Genomic DNA, 22329 nt, shown 5'->3' with positions numbered 1-22329 from the left:
TTAAAAAAAAGTAGCTTTGATGACCAGTATTTCACAAAATTAAAATAAAGCTTTTTGGATATACAACCATAGGATTTGAGTGCCAACACTTATGGAAATATGATATGAACAAAAATAAAGTAAACATTTTGCCATTATCTCATGAGAAATAAAGTTTAGCAGATAAATAACGACACTGCGATGCAGCTAAACCATCTGCCACGTTTGCATTAGTTGAGAGGAGTTGAATCCTTGTGATAAGTGCTAAGGTGTAGCAGTAAAATAAAGATTATCCTGGCACTGATACAGAGGCACAAGTCTTTCTATGGTTGCTCTTTATTACCACTTATAGCACTGCTAAGATCCCTAGCACTGCTAGGGATAAATACATACATTTACCTTTATTTAAGAAGTAATCTCTCTGCTAAGCATAAGGAATAAATTCAGAACACAGCAAATACCATGGCAAAGTGTTTCATTAAGCAGGCTCTTTCTGGAACAGCCGGGAGGTCATGAAAGACTGAACTTCTTTCTGTCAACCTGAATGCAACTATAAATCCAACCAGCATAAGCAACTATCTCAATTCTCAGTCGCATGCATCAAACGTGGGTGCTATTGCTTTTACTATGCATTGAAGACTAAACTGATGTCCGTGCCTGGAAACTTTGCTAGCCAATGACACAAAATGGTAGGGCTGGTACTAATGAATCACCCTTACCTATATATCCACGCGCGCATGTTTCTTTTGACAACAAAGCAACAGCACACGACATCGAGTTGTCTGTGGTAAAAAGATGATCTGCATCACTTCCTTGGCAGAGAGACAAAATGAAGAAGGAATATCCTCCCATGGTCTCTGCTGAGAAATCTGGCCAATATTCAGTCTCTGCTGTGGAATCTTTACTATTTTGTATTAGTAATCTTATAACACGCAGTGGTTCTGCAGATACTTATCAACCAAAACAAAAATGGTGAAATGGTGATGAAATTCTCTTTTGGCACTAAGTCTTCTTTTAAATAGAAAATGAAGACAATTTCATTTTCCCACAGACTTTGTATACATAAGTCAGGCACCAAATCAAACCCAAGAGACTGAAGAATTACAAGCATTCCCATAAACATATGAATACTTTGAATTCAGTGACACAGTCACGTGCAATGTGGGTACCCCCGCTTTTACTCTATATTGACATGTAAACTGAAGTTTGCCCCTGGAACCTGTGCAGCGATAATACTAATGGTCCTCAGCAAAAGCCCAGATCTGCCCTCAGCCCAGAGCTTCATTCATTCAACCAACCCCAGCACTCAGGATTTATCAGGAACAAAGGACGCCTCATTCTTTCTGGGGCATAAAAAAGAAATGGTGACACACCAGTTTATTGCTGTGCTCCGTGATATGTCCTGTGCCTCTACCTCTACCTTTAGAAATAAGACATGGGACGAATTATGTCACATTTCTTTGAACCTTGGAAAGAGGGAAGCAGAAATGGGACTTCTCTTCGGCAGCAGACAGCTTGGTCTGTCAGCCTTCTGTAACTTCAGCATATAAATTTCTAGTGTGGCTGCACAGCAGCTACAATTCATTTAATTCAAGGCAACCACGGGCTTGCTGTTCCTCAAGTCACTAGCCACGTACTCTAGCTCTGTCACTTGTACCAACGCTGACGCCTGTGAACCTGAGGAGTGAGCTGGAAACTAATCACTGTTTGTAGGACTGCACTGTCTTTATTTGAATGCAAAATGATCCCCAGCTTATTTTGGAGGTTGGCATTAAACATAGTTTAAGCCTTTAAGATTTGATCATTCAGTTGTAACTCAGGGAAAAAAGGGCCACAGGCTCACATAGAAGAGCTGAGTGCACAGGGACTGTAAAAGCTGTGCCCTCTTGAAGCTGAAATGGGGTCTCTGACCATGGAATGTTACATGTTCCTGAAGTTGAAAAAGCAGGACAAAGCTACCCAAGTTCCCAACTTGACACCTAAAACATCAGTATGTCATGGATGATTTTAGGGCAGCTTAAGAAGTAGTCCTTGCGCATTATGCACATTTTATGGCCTGTGATTCATAAAATACTCTGTCAGTCATGAAGACACTGTGAGCAAGCAGAAGTCAGTTAAATGAAAAACATTTTTACTGTAGAACATAGTAAAAATGTAAATTTAGAGATAATCTCCAGGAAAAGGGAAGCTCCTGATTTCATAACCCAGTTTAGGGAGCACAAGAAGGTGGAAGAGTAAATACCACAGGCACAGCTGTGTTCAAATTCACTCCTCCTGCACAAAAGGACCAAGAAGGGTCCTTCTGTGCAGGTTCAAGACACACAAGGTGGGAGAGGAGAGGGACTGCACTTTTTGGGGGGGGGTGGAGCAGACGTAGCTCAAATTATGGAGCAGTTTAATTGGAGTGCAGGTTGCTGCAGCCCCCCATCCCTCAGGCTGGAGCGATTAGCGTTCAGCCCGGTCAGCCCCTTGCAGCCTGCTGCGGTCTCGCAAATGGTAGGGCCAAGGCGAGAGAAGGGACCACAGCATGGGACCGGCCCGGGGGCAAGGGACAGAGGTCCTGCCTCTGCTCCCCTGCTGAGGCTGTCCAGGAGAGCTGCTGGGGCAGAGCAGCTCTGGGGTGGGAACGCCCTCACCACATTTACAAGCTTCCTACGGCAATTAAGAAGGAGCCTTTGATTGTCTACAGACAATACCATTTTTGGTAAAACATTTAAAGAGTGGTCTGAAGCTAACCTGAGAGGTGGGAGGCACGTTATTTCTCAAGAAGAAGGTAACACCAGGAAATAGTGTGCAGACACAATCCTTTCAACCGGGAGCAAACCTAGGCCTCTCAGAAAAAAGATGCATTTCCCACCACACCGTCAGTGTCCATAACTGAGCGTCAAGTGCCAGGGTGCGAAGAAATCTCCCTCAGGCACTAAAGCCCTTCTGCCCCAGGGGGTGGCAGGGGGCCAGCGTTCGCTTCTGCAGCGCTCCCTGGGGATTCAACATGCAAAGGTATCGTCAATCTGAAAACTCTGCAGAAACAAGAGACTTCTGGGGGAAGTCAAATAAGTGAGATATTGACCATTCCTTAAAAAAAACTTCCATCCCATTTACTGAGATTTCAAGTTAGGTATAGACATACTTATTGAAACGATTCAACCTCAATTATCAGGGAGCCTTAATTGTAAGGATTTTAGTCTTCGTCTTTCAGCCCTGTCTCTCCCTTCTCTCAGTAGTTATGCTGCTGTCATTCCCACTCCTCTTCCTACCCTGCATAAGCAATGTTGTATAGGGATAACCAGATCATTTGAAAAAACCCTCATTTTTACTGAGAGCTGACAAAGCATTAAAACCCTTCAAATGTATCAAAAGTAGGAAACACACTGATATTTGAAAATGAAAAGCTTTTAGAAAGAAAAAAAATACCCAAGGAAAAATAAAAACTTTAAATTATTCTCTTGAAGACCTGAGGGGGTGAAATCCTTTAAACCCATTAATATTTTGGCATCAGTTTGCAGTTATTAAAACCACGCTTGACTGAAGGTTTTCTTCATAACACTGAGTTATAGAGACACTACACAGAATTCAATAACTTTGTTTGATTATGTGCTACTTAATTCAAAATGATGCCCTAAAGGGGGAAAAAAAACCCCTCCAAAATCAGAACCCCCTTCAAAAAACACACAAAACTGCCCCCCACCCCCAACCAAACCAAAAACCCAAAACATGTAAAGAGAGGGAGTAGCACACAGCCCTTTCTTTGGCTTTCTCTGACACCTTGCCCCGGGGTTAGGATTTCAAAGGAGTCACCAACTGGCTGCAGAATAAAACAGAGATGATACAAACTACAAGGCTTTGCATTTACATGAAAATATTCAAGTTATTGAGAGGGGAGGGGAGCCCCACGCTCTTTGAAGGCCACAGTGCTCTGGCTCTGCTGGCACCGCTGAGCTTTGGTGCTTTAGGCAGAGGAGGGCTCTGCTTGAACAAGGGTTCCAGTGTGAACGATTGTGATAAATTCACATCAAATGTTTGCATCAAATATTTGTGTCTATTTCTTTAAATATGCTGTCTGCCCAAAGAATCCTGTAAGTAAATGTGCATGGAAAGCAAAAATAAAACACTTATAAATACAATGAACATTTAATTTGGTTTTAAATGACAATGAGAACGTGTTGAAGATGTTTCTCTTTTTTTCTAGTTCTCAGGGCACTCAGCAGACGTGGACCCTGTGCTGGGGGACCCTGACGGCAGCGCTTCACCCCCAGCGGTGTGACACTCTCTGGGAGCAGGAACCATGGGTTCCCTTCAAGCAAATGATTTTCCTCAAACCTTGATGAATGCTTTCACCAATAAGCAAAAGACACTTTTTTCCTCCAACTACAGTGTGTGCCAAAGGCTGCTGACTGACTACAGCAGAAATTCATGAGTGCAAGATGATGTTTCACTTTGCTCTGTGTGAAAGGTGTGCCACAGACCCCACCGCCCTCCTCGGCATTTCCTGGTGGCTCTTTTAAGCAGATTCCCATGCAGTGTGATGGCTTTTTAAATGCCATTTCCCATATACTGTAGAATGTGCTAGGTTTACAGTTTAAGCTCTCGTAAAAAAATATAGCACCCAAAAATGCAGTTTTGCAATAGTCAGTGTGCTGCAGTGAAGAGCTGGTTAAGTCTTGATATGTCTAGGGCTCACGCCCTTGCCAAAAATTATGAATAGAGCCTGAATTAGAAGTAAAAAAGTAACTATTTCATATAATTTTAATCACTTTAAGGCAGGAAATATGCTATCTAGATATATTGGATATATTGTATTTGGTGAAATAGTAAAAAATGCAACATTATTTGTACCTTATGGCCTTTAAAACCATTCAATGATTATAAAATAGTTGGTCTGACAATAATTTGGTCCTGATAATCACATAGTTTTCCCCCCAGTCATTGATCGAAAGATAGAATTAACTATGAATAATGAATCAATAAGTTACCTTCAAAAACATGTAACTGAAAATATATACATGGACCCAAAGCAGTTCAGCTGTAACTGAAAGGACACCAACAGATGGATTTGGAGAAGACAGAACTCTTCCATATGTTTTTTGGAAGATTAATTGTAGCATCTGGAATACATTAAATATAATTTGATAAATCCTGAGATTAGGGAATTTTAAACCTTTCTTATTACGGACAACATATAATTTCATGAGTTAAGTTTTGGCTTTCTCTTTGTCCATATAAAGCAATACCTGTTCAGTTTCAGTGAAATAAGCTTTCATTATAACCATAAGTATTACCTGAGAAATCTACCATAGATTAGTATCTTTATTGCACATACTCACTTTAATCGTGTTCTGAATTTTCTAGGCAGAAGGAGAAATGAATTTGCCATGCTAGGTAAGATGAATGAATATAAAAAATAGGAAATCTGTGATTGTTGGTTATAATATTATTTTCTTGCCATCTGTGTTTTCTTTTATGCCAAAAAAAAAAAAAATAGATAGGTGATAATAATATAAAATTAGTGACCATAAACAAAAGCAAGGGTGGTAAGAGGTCATACCAATTGTAAGCCCTGCACTGATTTAGAAAAAAGTGGTTATTATTAGAACCAAGGAGGACCTACTGTAAATGGCTCATGGAACATCCTATAAAGTAGTTTCAACATGTTGTCTATAACATGCAAAATCCAGGAAAATATAACTTTACTTTGTATCTTGAAACACTTTCTGACGGTGAGCTCTGCAGGCACATCACACAGTTTTGTAAAGTCTACTTTCCTTTTTATATTTCTATGTTTTTAATCCAGAGCAGGTTATTCTGAATGGCATCTAAGGGACTGAAACATGCCAGATTCTTGCACAAGTGTGGATACAGCAACGTCGTGATGTACCAGCCCTGTCCTGCAGGAACCATTGTGCTCACGGCCAGTGCCCTGCTGACACCCGCTACTGACACCTGAGCCCTCTCGGTAGCATTTCTCACCCCAGAGATGTTTTCTGCCTCCTGATTCCTGCTGCTCTCCAGTTACAAATAAAAAATGTAATAATTTAGATGTGTTTGTACAATATCAGCACATAATAAGTCCTAACAAACAAAATCAGACAAACAACCAAAAAAAAACCTGCCCCAAAGGCCATGTTTAGGCCAAGTTTATCATTCATCAAAGTCCAGCAAAACAGTGGCTTAGTTTTTGTTTTCTTAACTTTAAAAATGTTGTAATGCTATATAAATACATCTGGGTTATTGAATTTTTAATTTGCAATTTGAGATGTGAGAGCAGGAAAGATCAGTAGAGAGAAGATTGTTTTGCATATCAATTTTGTTTTAAGACCACAGTTTCCCCTTATTTGCACCCAGGGAGAAATATACAAGTGTTTTATTCCCATTTAATGAGAGTGAAAGGGGTAAATATGTTCCTCAGAAACTGAATTTGTAAAGTGAGAGGTTATTTGGTATCAACAGCTGTTGTATCAACAGAGGCAGAAGATAAATAGGCTGTCTTGATGACACATATGCAAAACGTGGATCTAGAAGAGTTAAGTGTCTTTGAGAATGCTTAAAAAATACCCCAAAACCTCAAAAAATAAACACAAAAGGCCAAATAAATCAAACATAGATGCTCTTCTAATTTGAAAAGGGCCATGCAGGAATTCCCCCTTATGCTGAAGCCGAGTTCAGCACATATTTTATTATTAAATTCTGCTTAACCATATCATGGCATAGGATTATGAGGGGAACTCACAGACAATTTATTTGGCCATGTGACTGTATGTAAAGCGCTGCATATATCACGAAGGGACAGCTTCTTCCAAAGGGGACTAAGCAGGGGTAGTGAAGATGCAAGGCTGCAACTTGTGCACACCAACCACGTACCAAACTGCAGTCCTCATCAGCCAGACAGAAAAGCAACCAGCGTGTGCATACAGACCAAAAAGCAGGAAAATAAATGTCTCTGGAGGTGCATAAGATCACAGAGCAACTTCCTGCTGCAGCACAACTCTGAATTGCGTTAGCGGGCGCAGTGTTTCTGTCACTGCTGCTTAGTTGATTAGCTGGCAAAATCAAGCGTCTGAAGCTTGAAAACTCCAGAAGAGCCTTCTTCTGCTCAGCCTGGGCCTCCTCCTGGAACAACTCAGACGTGCTCTCTGGACAAAGATGACAATGTGTTTCACCTTTTATAGTTGGAGGTTGTAGACCCTAATTAAAAATGTGTTCTGGCTGCGCTCAGAATGGCTTTGACATTTTAGATGTATTATATGAAAGATAAACATCAGGCCTTGCTATATATTCCCTGGACTTGGCTTTTCAGAGCCAAAGAAAGCCTAAGAGAAGCCTGCAAATAATTCCATGGATTGACGCACTGCAGAGTAATTGGCATAATTTAAAATCTAATATGGCCAATGTCGGTATGGTTTGCAGAGCATGCTACTTTAAATTAAAAGGAATCCAGTGTATTACCACACTAAAGACTCTTAAGGGATGTTTATTCATCTTGTATCTACCTTTAAGCATAGCTATAAAGTTTCAGATTAACCAAGATATGCAAAAGTATTTTATTACCGTTTTCCGTTCTAATGTCTAAGCTGAACAATAGCTGTCTGATTCCATTTGGCCCCAAATCCATTGGTGAAATGGTGAGTGCACATGCCACATAAAATCAATGCACAGACCAATGCTGACAGTTCATTTCACATTCCCTGTTCAACTAAAACTCTAGAAGCTTTAATAGTTACATGGGCAAAGAGACTTTAGTTTGATGATACCCAAGGTTAATGATGGCTGTGGCAACACAAAGCCCAAGGTCAGTTAACACACTGACTGCACAGCCTGTCTGAGAAGGCAGGTAGATACGTAGGCTGCTAACTTGAACTGAACTCTCTGATTATCCCAGATCCAGCAATTCTAAGCCAGCCGTGAGATGCTTCTATGAGGCACATTATCTTGAGTGATTACACTATAGATATAGACATCAGTTTATGATAGTCTGGTAGATAAAAACTCCAAGGCCTATTTTGAAAACAGACCAATATACATTTTACAGGAATTTTCATGATGCCACCATGTTCTTTTCACCTTGCTAATTGAAAACTAAGAAGGAAAAACGAGTAATTCAAAAATTTTAAATTGATCTTTGAGACGAACTATATATATAATTTTTTGTCAATGCTCTAGTTCTCTTTACCTTAAACATCAATAGTATCAACGAAGAAGCTTGGCAAAATGGAATGAGTTCATCTCTAACAAAGATGAGCTCTAAGGATGTCCTCAGCTATGCAGGTACAATGCTGACTGTAATGATAAAAAATAATAGTTACTATTTACTGAGAGGACGGCACCTCTGGGGAGACCACTGTTGTCCTCAGTGCTGCCACCAAGGCTCTCATGATTGCTCTCCTGGGTAGCTTTCATTCCTCCAAGGAGCTTCACACAAAGAGCACTGCAGGGAATTACTGATTCAATGAACTCTACTAGGAAACAAGGCTAAAACCAAGACTAAGTACCTGAGGTCCCAATAACCCCGTGGAAATGCAAGCTGGCTTTAGGCACTTTGTAGTTCTGCATTCATCTGCAGCACCAGGAGATGCTGCCCCTTACAGTCCTACTTCCAGACCTTACAATGTTGCAGGAGTTTATGTCCTTCGTAAGATGTGTTTGCAGGTGGCAGAATTACTCTCTTTCCCCTGAACCCATGACAGATATGTCAAAAAATAATTCAAGACACAACTGCAGTAAAATGACAACAGCAGCCTTTCACCAGTTTTGTCAGTTTCTTTACAGATAGAAATTAATAGTTTACCCTTGTGAAATTTTATAGAAGATTATTATAATTTTTACTTAGTTTATTGTGGATTTTAAGCACCCCACCCCAATTTATAACATTTTTTTTCCTAAATAATTAATAATAATTAGAATCATAGAATCATTTAGGTTGGAAAAGACCTTTAAGATCATGAAGTCCAACTGTTAACCTAGCACTGCCAAGTCCACCACTAAACCATGTCCCCAGGCACCACATCTTCACGTCTTTTAAATACCTCCAGGGGTGGTGACTCAACCACTTCCCTGGGCAGCCTCTTCCAATGCTTGACAACCCTTTCAGTGAAGAAATTTTTCCTAATATCCAATCTAAACCTCCCCTGGCACAACTTGAGGCCATTTCCTCTTGTCCTATTGCCTGTTACTTGGGAGAAGAGACCAACACCCACCTCGCCACAACCTCCTTTCAGGTAGTTGTAGAGAGTGATAAGGTCTCCCCTCAGCCTCCTTTGCTCCAGGCTACACAACCCCAGTTCCCTCAGCCGCTCCTCAGAAGACTTCTGCTCTAGACCCTTCACCAGCTTCATTGCCCTTCTCTGGACACGCTCCAGCACCTCAATGTCTCTCTTGCAGTGGGGGGCCCAAAACTGAACACAGTATTCGAGGTGTGGCCTCACCAGTGCTGAGTACAGGGAGACAATCACTTCACTAGTCCTGCTGGCTACACTATTTTTGATACAAGCCAGGATGCTATTGGCCTTCTTGGCCACCTGGGCATGCTGCTGGTCATATTCAGCCAGCTGTTAACCAATATCTCCAGGTCCTTTTCCACCAGGCAGCTTTCCAGCCACTCTTCCCCAAGCCTGTAGCGTTGCATGGGGTGGTTGTGGCCCAAGTGCAGGACGTGACACTTAGCTTTGTTGAAGCTCATACAATTGGCCTCGGCCCATCGATCCAGCCTGTCCAGGTCCCTCTGTAGAGCCTTCCTACCCTCAAGCAGATCAACGCTCCCGCCCAACTTGGTGTCGTCTGCAAACTTACTGAGGGTGCACTCGATCCCCTTGTCCAGATCATCGATAAAGATATTAAACAGAACTGGCCCCAACACAGAGCCCTGGGGACACCACTTGTGACTGGCCACCAGCTGGAGTAAACTCCATTCACCACAACTCTTTGGGCCAGGCCACTCAGCTGGATTTTTACCCAGCGAAGAGTACACCCATCCAAGCCATGAGCAGCCACTTTCTCCAGGAGAATGCTCTGGGAAATGGTGTTAAAGGCTTTACTAAAGTCTAGGTAGACAACGTCCACAGCCTTTCCCTCATCCACTAAGTGGGTCACCTTGTCATAGGGGGAGATCAGGTCAGTCAAGCAGGACATTCAACAGCAATACAACTTTACTGCAGGAAACAAAAGTCACCTGCATGACAGAACTATTCGGCAGGAACACAAAATATGCTGTGCTGTATTACACCACTAGGCGTCAAGTTGGATATTTTTTACTTTGATGAAAAATACTAGATATGTGTAAACTATAGCTATTTCAGTTTGCAGCAAGGTGTCATTTAGTTTCCTCTGCGGTTTTGTAGAGTCTAGATCTTAAGACATCTTTTGAGTTTCACATATAAGATACAATTACCCCAAAAATCTCACAATGGACATAACCAAAGCAATTATGCTTTGATCTGAAATCCCACCCAGCAGCCTTGGAAACTGAGCTTTGTCTTGGAATTTGGCATATATAATAAATCTACTCCTGCTACCTACAGATGACTATCCTGTCTCACATTAAGTTATTTCTTTCCATTCTTTCCCATTAAGGGCTATTACTGCGAATTTGCAAATGCCATTCATTAGTAAATTATAACAAAAGCAGTGGAATACAGGCATAGGGACAAATAACATTAAATAGTGACTGGCAGCAAAACAAAGAAATAATCCAAGAAATCAAAAGGGTATGAAAGAGATGTGGATTTTTTTTTTCTGATAATGTAGATCACTGCCTTTTAAAAACCATGGACTTATTTAGACTCATATGTTTATCCTAACTGCCCCAGTTGCCTCACCACATGGAGACCTGGTTCCCACTATAGTTTTCCTCACTTCACATATTTCAGTACAGACCCTCAAAGATATTAAAGCAGCTAATTCCTGAAGAGGTCCGTGACAGCACGGAGAACCCAAGCCAATCCTGTTCACGTGGGCCAAGAAGAAATGGAAAGAAATGGAAATGCGCTTTGCTAAGAGGAGACAAAAATGGATGGGCAGATATAGCGGGAACCAGGTATGAGGATGAATCCAGCTCTCTCTGGGGGGTTCCAGCTTGGTCTGCAGTAAAATCTGTATCAAACCTAGAATTTATGATTTAATTTTCTTAATTTCTGCAAAATCTGGAAGAGGTTATGCTGCCCAGAGTATCAGATCTTTGACTCTTTCAGCACCTCTTTATGCTAAGCAGGGGGAAAACCAAAACACTTCCCCACTTTCTTCCCTGCTCCTCCAAAATCAGTCTGTTATTGGATCAGTCCTTGGCTCAGCTACTTTGATTAGGTGCTGGCATAATGTATTATTTAGGAAAAAATTTCATAGTCATGGATCAGAAGGTTTACAAACATCATTTAACTGTTATCTAAACCAGATGAAAATCATGCAGGAAATTAATCTGGAAGGAAAAGTATATGTGATAGGCTAATTTAATCACTAGTGTAACTAGCCTTAACTCTAGCTAAATAGATACACGCTCTTTTGGGAAGTGTCCTCTTGTTCCTGGAATATCTCTGCGAGCATAGAAAGATAGAATCTGACAACACATTTCAAATAGCTCTATTTATATTAAAAAAAAAAAAAAAAAAAGAAAAAGAGTCAGACAAACTTCTTCACAGTCCCAGGGATTAGGACACTGAAGGAAATGATATTTAAAAAATTATAGATATCTCTACCAAAGGAAAAAAATTAAAGCAAAATTTCCTCTTGTTCATCTTTTTTTTTTTTTTTTAATCCATCTGCTCTTTTTACATATTTTTTTGTCCTTGTCTCACACAGAGTATTCAGGTTAGGATAGGTTACTGTATATAAGATTAAAAAAACAAAGCAGGGTGGTGACTTGGGAGTAAGATGGCAATGACTGTGTTAACTGTATTTCCCAGTCATCTCTGTGGCTGACAGAACTGAAAAGATGGAAAATAAGGCTGAAAACATGGGCCGCAGCGGGATATCAAGATTCCTCACAGAAGTCCACAGATAAGGGGTCCCCTTTGCGAAGGTTTTGATTTATAGTGAGCACATGTCAATCCATTTAGCGTATCTACATTAAAATGAAAGAGAAAAGTAGGAACAGGAATAGAAAAGCTAAAAAATGCTAACATATGTTTTCAACTTTGAAATGCAGCCAGTGTTTTTCCCTAGTGTAACAGAAAGAGCTGTGCTTTAAATGGGCATAACAATACAGATTTAAAACTTTATCTCCAGCCCATCTCTGAAAATTTATGGAAAAACTGAAGGGCTTGGTCTTAAAACCTTGGCAGATTAGGAGGGTTTGCCACATTACGTAAATGCAGCACCCTTGGTCTGTGAGGAAAGTCTGAAAATGGCTCACACAGAAACGGAGCAACCGGGGGATACAGTTTCGTATTAAGCCCTTACAAAGGGTCTGTGAAATTACCTTAGATTGGGGGTAAAGCAGGCTGTTGATTATAGTGATTCTCTCAAAAGACAAAATGGGATGCAGGTAAGAATCATTATACAGATCTAAGAACACATTTCTTAACCAGAATTAGGGTAATACAAGCAAATGTAGTAGTATATGACTCAACATTCTCTGGAGTTCTCTGACAGTTCATGAAAAGATATTATTGTGTCCACTCTTTAAATCAGAAAACTGGGAAAAGAAAGTGAAATGTTCTTTCCTGTGCTGAGACGATCTTTGAAAACAAAAATACATACCCAAGTAGATCTTATTGGAAAACATCCCCACACACCCAAAAACATTTGAGAGATCATGGTTGCATTTTTCTGTTCTTCATTAGGAGAGAAGTGGAATGTAGTTTTTAAAAAGTATAAATAGGATACACAGACTTATGTTTCCCAGAATATCTACTAACACAAGGTCTGGAGCTTTTACATGAGAATACAGAGATTATCAATTCAAACCCTCCCCTTGACTGGTTTAAAGCAAAGACTGTCTCCTACATAGAATCATAGGATGAATCATAGAATCACAGAACAGTTGGGGTTGGAAGGGACCTTTAAAGGTCATATAGTCCAACCCCCCTGTCATGGGCAGGGACATCTTTCACTAGATCAGGTTGCTCAAAGCCCCATCCAATCTGACCTTGGACACTTCCAAGGATGGGGCATCTACAGTTTCTCTAGGAATCCTGTTCCAGTGTCTCACCATCCCTTATAGTAAATAATTTCTTCCCTATATCTAACCTAAATCTACCCTCTGTTCATTTAAAACAGTTACCCCTTGTCCTATTAATACATGCCTTGGTAAAAAGTCTCTCTCCATCTTTCCTATAAACTCCCTTTGAGTATTGAAACATCACAATAAGGTCTCCCTGAAGCCTTCTCTTCTCCAGACTAAACCACCCCAGTGTGAGTGCCTTAAGCAATTGTTCTTTTCTGAGGTGGGCCGACTTTTTCTTACTCCTGTTGGTGCTTTCTGAATCTGTGCTCTCCCTCCCTCCTCCTGCTTCCCCCAAGAAAATTTCATTGAAACCAGGTTGTTCCTATTTTTTCTATGGACAGCACTGCCATCCGCTCACTAGCTCTATTCTTTGCTACACTGCCTACATAGAATTCAAATCATTCAGATTTATTTCCTTCCATACTTAAACAATATAAACCTGTATACATATTTAGGCTGAATAAGGTTCTGAACTTTCATAAAAGATTCCTAGCATTTGAAGGTATGTAGCCCCAGCTAGCTCTGAAACACATTATATTAAGATTGCTTTGTAGCACCTGGGAAAAGCATAGGTATAATTGAAGACCTCATAAGTAGGCAATGAATAATAATGGATTGACAGTAAGTTCAAAGAGCCTCAACTACAGGTGATAAAGCACAGAAGATGAAAGCATGGAAGATGGAAGGAGCTTACTCTGACTACCTGAATCCTCAAAGTTAGTAGACTAAGAGATAGCAATAGTCTTTTGGCCTTCAGACTGAATAAATGTGTTGTGCAGATTCACAAGATACAACAACTATGATATCATGTTGATGATACTTTTATTAAGGTACTTTTTAGATATTGTTTCATTTTCAAGGGATGGGAAACCAGAGTAAGTATTTTGCTTATTTAAAAGGTGACGTTGCTCCAACAGAAACAGCAGGAAATAGAACTGGTATAAATATAAAATGTCCCTTGGTTAATTCTTTGTTTTTGCAAATATTATATTTCTTCTCTGCCTCATCAAAGGTTAAAATCTAGTGGAAGAAGGCTTCCTAATGGCTGAGTGAGTGGCAGCAGCATTTGTACTATATCTGATATTCTTCCTATACATATAAGATATCTTGAGTAGGGTGGAGGTTTCTGGTGCCTCTCAATGTGTGAAAACCAAGCAATTTTCTCCTTCATTCAAAGTATCTCCCTCCTGCATGCTCATGAGCAGCAACTGAGCTTAGTGAGAGTTAACTTATTTGCTCACCAGTTTCTTGAAGCTCTCCCACTGTGAGAAATTCCCTTAACTTGTCCCCGTTTGGACTGACTAGGAAGGGACAGACAGGATGGCAGAAGCTTTGGTTTTGAAGGAAAGCAATTTACAGAGGAAACTTCATGCAGAACAAAAGAGAGGACTTCAGTGTTACATGGCATGCAATAGTGAATAGAAAAGAATACTGCATGGTATTTTCAGCTGCACAACAAAAATGTCATGAACACTAATGGCAGTATCGCTTAATGGGCAGGTCCCTAAACATGATTACGTTTTGGCAATTCATTGTTCAGGCTGATCCATCTGGGAGTAATATTTCAAGTTGTCCTCTAGGGACTTGGTCTTTTTACAAACATATGACTTTACTTCTTTGGCATAATAGAAATTTCTACGGGGATACTGATTACATGGGAAGTAGAGAAAGTCTTCCTAGAAAAGCCAGAACACGAGGAATGAATTCCCACAGAAACAAAGAACAAGCACAACCTTGCCTCAACACTTTTTATCCTTCCTTAGCAGTGTGAATGCTTCAGGAAACCCCTTCCACAACAGAACACAATACTGGATGTGTTTCTTTGCATATGTGATAAGTGATCAATTCATACCCAAAAGATATTACAATATTGCCACGGGAAGGACAGAATTAAATGTGATGGAGAACAGCATCTAGCAAGCAATCAACATGTCCACTATAAAACAAGTGCTTTGTGTTTGCAAACTCTGTTGCTTACTAGATAAGAGTATGTATTATGATCCAAATTTAGAAAAGTCTCTAAACAACCTCTGATTAAGAGTTTCAATGTATGTTCTACTGTTTTCCTGTTTCAGCCCTTGCAACAGGAAATAGTTTATTAAAAAAATAAATAAATCATACATTCAGAATGACAAATCCTGACTGGAGAGATATCAGGAAGGACCCTGAGCATAGTATTGTTACTAAAGATTTTTTTTCTAGTGACTTTTGAAGAATATTACACCAGAATTTACTTTTTAACTATTAAAATGGAATAATGAAATCATATTGGCATTAGATAGCTGTACTTTCACGTCATGTGATTTTTGTGCTACAGCAACCTTATCCCTTGCATTACCTGCCAGCTTGCTCTAACGCAGGCTGCTCTAAGAAGTCGTGCTTTGAACAGATCACATGTCCATCGTGTTGATTTTGTAAAATTTCTTCCTTGCAATACTGATCTATGACAATCAGTTAAACTCCTTTAAAATCATATTGAAGCTTAGACCATATCCACTCCTGCCCACTTGTCATATACCTCTGTGGAGGGCTAAGCATAGCAACAGATACCTTGATACAGGCATCCGCACCCGTGGATAAGAGCGAGCCGCGCTTGCCTTTAGGCAGCTGGGCTCTCAAGTCCTTGCCTACTGAGATCTGATCTGAGCTGGCAGTCTCCCACAGTTTATCCATGCTTCCTATCCAGTCATTATCAGAAGGTGCAGATAAAAGTCACCTGTGCTATTCTGAGATTAAGCGTATCACACAAACATTCTGCTTCCTTGCCTATTACATTTGGGAAACACAGGTGTAAGCCCATTCAGTCGCTGTCAGCCAGATGCCCATGTTTTTCTAAGCAATGTGTTTGCGCACATAAAAGGACTGATCGTGCTTGGTTTTTTTCTGATGAAAAATAGATAAGGCGGACTATCCCGACCACCCTGCTTTTCATACATCTGCACAAAGGTGAGAAATGAAGGAATGCACAGCTTTGCCCAGTGCAATACTGTTGCTGCTGCTACTCAGCTCCCTGTAAATGGGGCAGAAAAATCCTGGGTTTGTGTCCCTCCCACTGGCACAAATCTCACGAACCATATGCTTCTCCTCTCTGACTCATTCCTTACTTAGAACTGAGTTTACAGCCATTACCAACATCTAGTGAGTTTGGTATTCTGGGTCAGGAAACTCTCAGAAATAGGTTATTTTTTTCTAAAAAAATAATCTAAAACTTCTTGTTGAAAGTTTAACCTCCTTTAGACACTTCCAGAAACCCACTACCTAATTACTCCTTCACACAACTTTCATTAAGATGGTGCTATTACATCTGTCTTATAAAAACAAGACAGTAATCAGTTTGTACGCTCCTTTATTTTCTTATATACATTTTTATATTTAATTAATGATAAGTAAAGATCTGGCTATTATTTAGCATGTGCTTTCCATCCATGACAACAATCACATAAAGGTTGAAAACATAAAAAGCTATGTGTATAGTTCACTCATAGCCAGACCACTGAAAAGAGCTGGAAAGGAAGCAGTACCGAAACGAAAACATTGAAGTCTCACTTATTCTATCTCCTTTTATGTGGGAAAACCTTTGATATTCTTCTGAAAATTGATGTAACTAGATGGCTCACAGAAACAATTCATTCCTAGATGCAACAAGTCACTATTTAGGTTATTTATATCACGCTATATGAAAAATTCAGAGTCAATGAAAAAAAGAAATGTAATTTTAAAATAGAAAAATTTTGATGCAAAAATATTTGATATATCTGATCTTATTTAAGTTAAAAAGTCAGTTTGTGATGATAGAGAATGTATAGACTGTCACTAAAATGAAAATATGTGCTATTACATTTCATCATATATTTCAAGGAAAAAGATGTTTTCATTCATATTAATTGCATACAATACTATTACATTTTAAAGAAAACCATACTGCTTTCATATATAAAACTCTGAATACAAAGTCCAGCCTTTTTAAACTATTAAGTTAACAGGAGACCAAGAGCAGTCACCTGTTTTTCTGTATTTCCATTATCATATGCTTATTTAAGCCTCACAAAAGTGGAACAAGAGAATTCCACTGGTTTTAAACTTGTAGTCATAAGAGCAAATGTAACAAATAAAACAAACAAATGCATACATACGTAAATCCATAGATAAGGAAAGGAATCTCTTTGGCTTAATGTGCAGGGAACTTTCTAAATCTTATATGTAAGAAATATATAACCCTACATTTTGGGATCTTTACCTCAGAAACTGAACTGGAAAATCAAAGCTGTATTATTATTTATGCTGCAAGTATCCTAAATGAAAAAGGACTGCACAAGAAGAAAGCAACCAAGAATAGTTTGTGTTTTTCTCAAATGCTTGACTCACAATCCTCTTGGTTCCTGCACTGAAATAAGAGAGTCTCCTCACTACCTCATGGAAATATGGTCAGTTTGTATACAATTCTTTAAAGCAATGATTTAGAGGGATTTACAGCCAAAGAAAGTAGCTTTAAGATCTAATCACTAAGGTAGAAAAACCTAGACTCCCTGGAAGCAGAGGCTTAAATTCTGGCAGGCTTACCTCATCCTTTCATCTTTCAGAGGTAGATTAAATTCTGTGTAGCTTAGCATATAGGGGTCCTCCAGTCCTATAGGACTTTTAAAAGATGAAGTCCTATCTTCTCTAAGTGTTGTTAAATATAACACCACTTTTTTTTCCCCCTTAGAAATAAGTCCTAGCAACTTGAAATCATTTTTCTAAAGATATTTCTCTTTTCCAGGCAGCTCCCTACCTTCTTGTCTTGAAAGTTTTGAAGCTTTATTTCCTTGATTCTCTATTTTAGTATAAGTGATAGACACCTCCTGTAGAATTGTTCTGCTCTGCGGGCAGTGTTACAGAAATCAGGGCCCAGAAGAATACAGGCATTTCTTCCCAGTTCAAGATTTGCTCTTTTCATTTCTTTAAATTGCCAAAAGCTAATCAGGCTCACTGAAACAACTGAAATAAAATTTAAAACTCTCTCTAAAAAGAGAAAGAAACCTCAGCAAACATCCCATTAATTATTGACCCTCTCCAACAAATCCTTATATGTACTGAGAAACAGTCTGAGCAAATTAATGACAGTGGCTACTACAGAGCTTGAGCTTATATTTTTAGAGCTAAACCTGTTGATACATATTACAAGTAGTAATGACTGTACATGTGTGCATTAGGGATCTAATTTAAGCATTTAATGACATCTAATGCATTATACAACCCTATATATTTTTGGTAGCTACTTGGTACAGTTTGTCCCAAAGGCCTCTTCAGCAATTACAGATAACCAGAAAATTGCTAATAGAACCCCTGTTAATGCAAAACATTTTGGCTAGAGAGAAAAAGGGATGTATGGATTGGTAGCCCTAGGTTTCTGAGTTTTGCCCAATTAAAAAGAAGAGTAATAAGAAAATGGATTTTTCAGTACTTTAAATCTTTATTAATCCTGACTGGGTTTTACGCATATAATCCAAATAGTCCCAAAAAGGCAGATGCGTAAAGATAATGAATAATAATAATCGGCTGCTATTTAGAGGAAAAGGCATCACTAGGAATGGATGCAGTGTGAAGAAAGTAGAAATGCAGCTCATCAAAGAGGCACTGGCTTGGGCAAACAAAAGACCAGAAACTTAAGAGCCCACGTCCTCTCCCCAAGGCGCACTAGGTAATACCTTGGTATACAATGCAACTTATTTTCCGTGGAGAGAGAAGTAAAACAATATAGTATATCACAGCCAATCTTCAACTTGATGTTCCCCATATGAAAAAAAGACGACTGACACAAAGCACCTGTTTTTCTTTCCTCAGGGACCTTTAAGCACACCTAGTTCTTATCAACCATGCAATGTCTGCTAATGTTTCAGAAGGGAAGATATACTTTTAAAAATTATTCAGAGTAACACAGCCTGAAGACCTGGCTCAGTACTTTTGAAGACAGACATTATACCCATTTAATACAAATGTCACTGACAAATTGTGTATCAAAACGCTGTTTCTCAAGTTTTCTTTTACAAGTCAGTCAAGCTGGTAAATGTCAGCTGATGAGCAGCCCAGTACATGTTTTTCAGCCCACTTGAGCCTCCAGCTGTTCAAAACTCTTTACACAGTCACACCAGGGCTGCAATAACCTTAGATGAAGTGGTACAGGAGTGGTGCCTCGAGCTCACCTGGAAATCAGAAATCAGGCTGAAAAGTCCTCTCTTGCCAGCTGTGTTGCCTGCAGCTCTGTCACCTAGCGATTACATGGGAAATGGTCAATGATTACACACAAGAACTTGAGACCCTGGTCATCAGAGCCCGCAGATGTAGCAGAGCAGTGGAAAAGTCTATGAGGCAAATGCTAAAAAGCGAGCACAAAGACAAACTGAAACAAATCTTGAAAATGCTTGGGCAGACTGCTGGTTACAAATAGAAGCAGAGGGCATTTGGGTTACTGAGTCCGAGTCCTTGTCAACATGCCACAGAAAGCTCTGGTCTTGGGTGTACAACTTCTCTATCGATCTTTCCCAAGTGCTGCAATACCTTGTCTTGGGCATCCCTTGGGCCACAGTTTGACACTGCAAATTTGTTGTGCTGTTGCTGAAAAAACTTTTCACTTCACTTTAAGATAAGCATCAAAGCAACAACAGCATCTCTTTTAATTGAGTCCTTTAATTATTTAATTTTGAGAAAAGTTTGAAACTGAAGAATCATAGTGAGTCATTCATTTTACACCTAGGACACAATCATTCATAAGCTCCATTCCGTAGTGTCAGTCTGTCAAGACAGTCAACCTGTCAATATAAATTAACATAAGGGATGGAATACCTTCCATAGAAAAAAGTACAGGCACACTATTCATTTCTTCTTTTCTATTAATCACTAGGATAAGTTTTACAAACTTGCCAGCAAAGTCATTACAGGTTGCAGTGAACGTGATTCTAACTTCTCTCATGCACGCTGCATCAGTGCATGCTGCAAGCCTAAGTTAGGACCTGCTTAATTTGTTCTGAAACAATGAGCTTCCAAGCCACCTATTTAAAATCCTCACTGAACAAACGGAGATTTTAAAACGCTTTGAACATTGAGGAATCTTTTTTTTTGTCACATGCAAACAACTGTATTAAGTTAGATTTAAATCAATCCAGGGGCTGATGTTGAGAGTCACTATACCTTAGGGAATCAAGCCCTTGGCACCTTACTGGGTAGGATCAGCTCTGCAATAGTATCCCAATAAAATACAGGCATTTTTCAGAAGATAGGCACTGGCATGAAAGCATAAGCTTTGCAATTCACCCAGCACCAGGCAAATCAGCAGTGACCATCTTGCTACAGCTGACTGTGAACCCCTCTAGCTTTCATGCACAAGTGATACACTGTGCCCAAGAACTGAAGATAAAGCTCAGTTTTATAATTGCTTATTCTTCTGATGTCTAAAATGGAAAAAGGTTGAAAAATCCCAGGGAAAAAGTACAAATGCAGTTTCTTTGTTTGGACCATTTCCTTTCCTCCTACGTTCTCTGCTCCAAAGCAACATCGATTACTAACTGCAGCTGGACTGACACCTCCGCTATAGTATCTTTTATTATTTGTATTTTGATAGCAGCCAACAACACATCAGACACAATACATTCCCCAGAAAACTCATAGGCTAAATAAGAAAACAAGAAAGAGATGGCTAACATCTCTATAAATGCAGTATGTTTTATGTTACATATGCGTGTGAAAAACATTTTTATACATTTAAGTAACACAGCACATCCTGACGTACACCTGACTTTAGTACTGCAATCTTTCATTTTCACTTGCTAACCACAGTGTTCAAAATAATAATAAAAAAAGAGTATGATTTTGAGGGGATATTTCAAAGACAGTGCTATAGCATCATGAGAGACAATATGAAAAGGACAAATGTGAGATGAGATTGTAGTTCAGAGCAATGTAACTAGAAAAACAGCCCAGGCAAGGTGTTATCATATGTACAGAAGGTTGAAAATATTTTGTAATGAAATTTTTGGACATTTTGGAATTAAATGATTTTCCTTTCCACATCAACTGTCCATTTGCAAGATGATTTTACTTATAAATGACACTGAAACAACAGGTTTGGTGGACTTGCAACTATGTTCTCCTATGACTCGTATTCTGAATAAAACGCGTGAATCTAGTGCCTTGCTGTTATTCAGAGCATGGCTGGGTGACAACTGTGTGTGTATGAAGACAGAGCGCATGATAAAGTGCACAACTAGTGAAATGCACAAATTTGCAAATTCAGAACAAAGCCTCATTTTAAAGTCTTGCAGTTCCTCGTTAAAGGAAAGTCCAGTTACCTCACAGCTTTAGCTATGCATCTCTATGACAACTACATATAGACATGTCAGCAAAATCACAAGATTATGATAATGACTAAAAGTTCCTCCTTAAGTCCTTGCACATGAGGGGTTACAAGGAGAACGTGACCATCACCTCATGTACCGTGGGGCTGGAGAGGAGCAGGCAACATGAGGGGGACACGGCTGCAGCCAGAGCCGGGGAAGGGGACGGAGGGACTGCTGCCCTCTCACCCCACCTCTCCAGTGTTTGCTACCAACCTGAATTTCTCCAAGGGCTTTTGTTTCTTTGTTATGATCAAGCAGCCAGCCCTGAGAGCAGGACCAGAACTACCTTAGCATGCTGTGTTTTAGTTGGCGATACAAGCATACATTTACCTACAGGAAGACGGGACTTCAGTTGCACAACACTTTCAGATTTTTAATGAGGAACTACCTTTTTACTCAGCCTATCATAAACCATCCCAGCCAGAGAGCTAAACAAAATATGTGGTGATATATGCATATACATTTTATTAAAGTCACAAAATTATTCTCTATTAACTTTAAAGTTGGTGGAAAGGGATAGGAGACAAGAAAGGAAAAAAATGAATTAATCATGATGTAATTTAATTGCATAATGAAAATGAAAAATATTTTTGAATACGTTTCAGAGAATCATAGAATAGTTTGGGTTGGAAGGGACCTTTAAAGGTCATCTAGTCCAATCCCCCTGCAATGAGCAGGGACACCTTCAACTAGAGCAGGTTGCTCAGACCCACATCCAACCTGACCTTGAATGTTTCCAGGGATGGGGCTTCTACCACCTCTCTGGGAAACCCGCTCCAGTATTTCACCACCCTCACTGTAAAAAATTTCTTCCTTATATCTAGTCTG

At 39.6% G+C, this 22329-nt stretch overlaps 1 protein-coding gene across 2 annotated transcripts in view; it reads right to left on the bottom strand.

The window, feature by feature from the left end:
* CHRM3 (cholinergic receptor muscarinic 3) overlaps nt 1-22329 on the bottom strand; it is a 282904-nt gene that overhangs the window by 103094 nt on the left and 157481 nt on the right. Inside the window, exon 2 of one of the 2 annotated variants that reach the window (XM_072858006.1) lies at nt 19312-19376. The exons of the other annotated variant lie outside the window; for it this stretch is intronic. The gene's annotated coding sequence lies outside the window, so the exon portion shown is untranslated. The remainder of the gene's footprint in view (nt 1-19311; nt 19377-22329) is intronic. 2 annotated transcript variants of the gene reach the window in all.

This window comes from Ciconia boyciana, chromosome 3 (genome assembly GCF_034638445.1).
Source record: "Ciconia boyciana chromosome 3, ASM3463844v1, whole genome shotgun sequence".
In the NCBI taxonomy this organism is placed as follows: domain Eukaryota; kingdom Metazoa; phylum Chordata; class Aves; order Ciconiiformes; family Ciconiidae; genus Ciconia; species Ciconia boyciana.
Note: the sequence above shows the minus strand (reverse complement) of the source record. Positions and strands in the feature narration are given on the sequence as shown.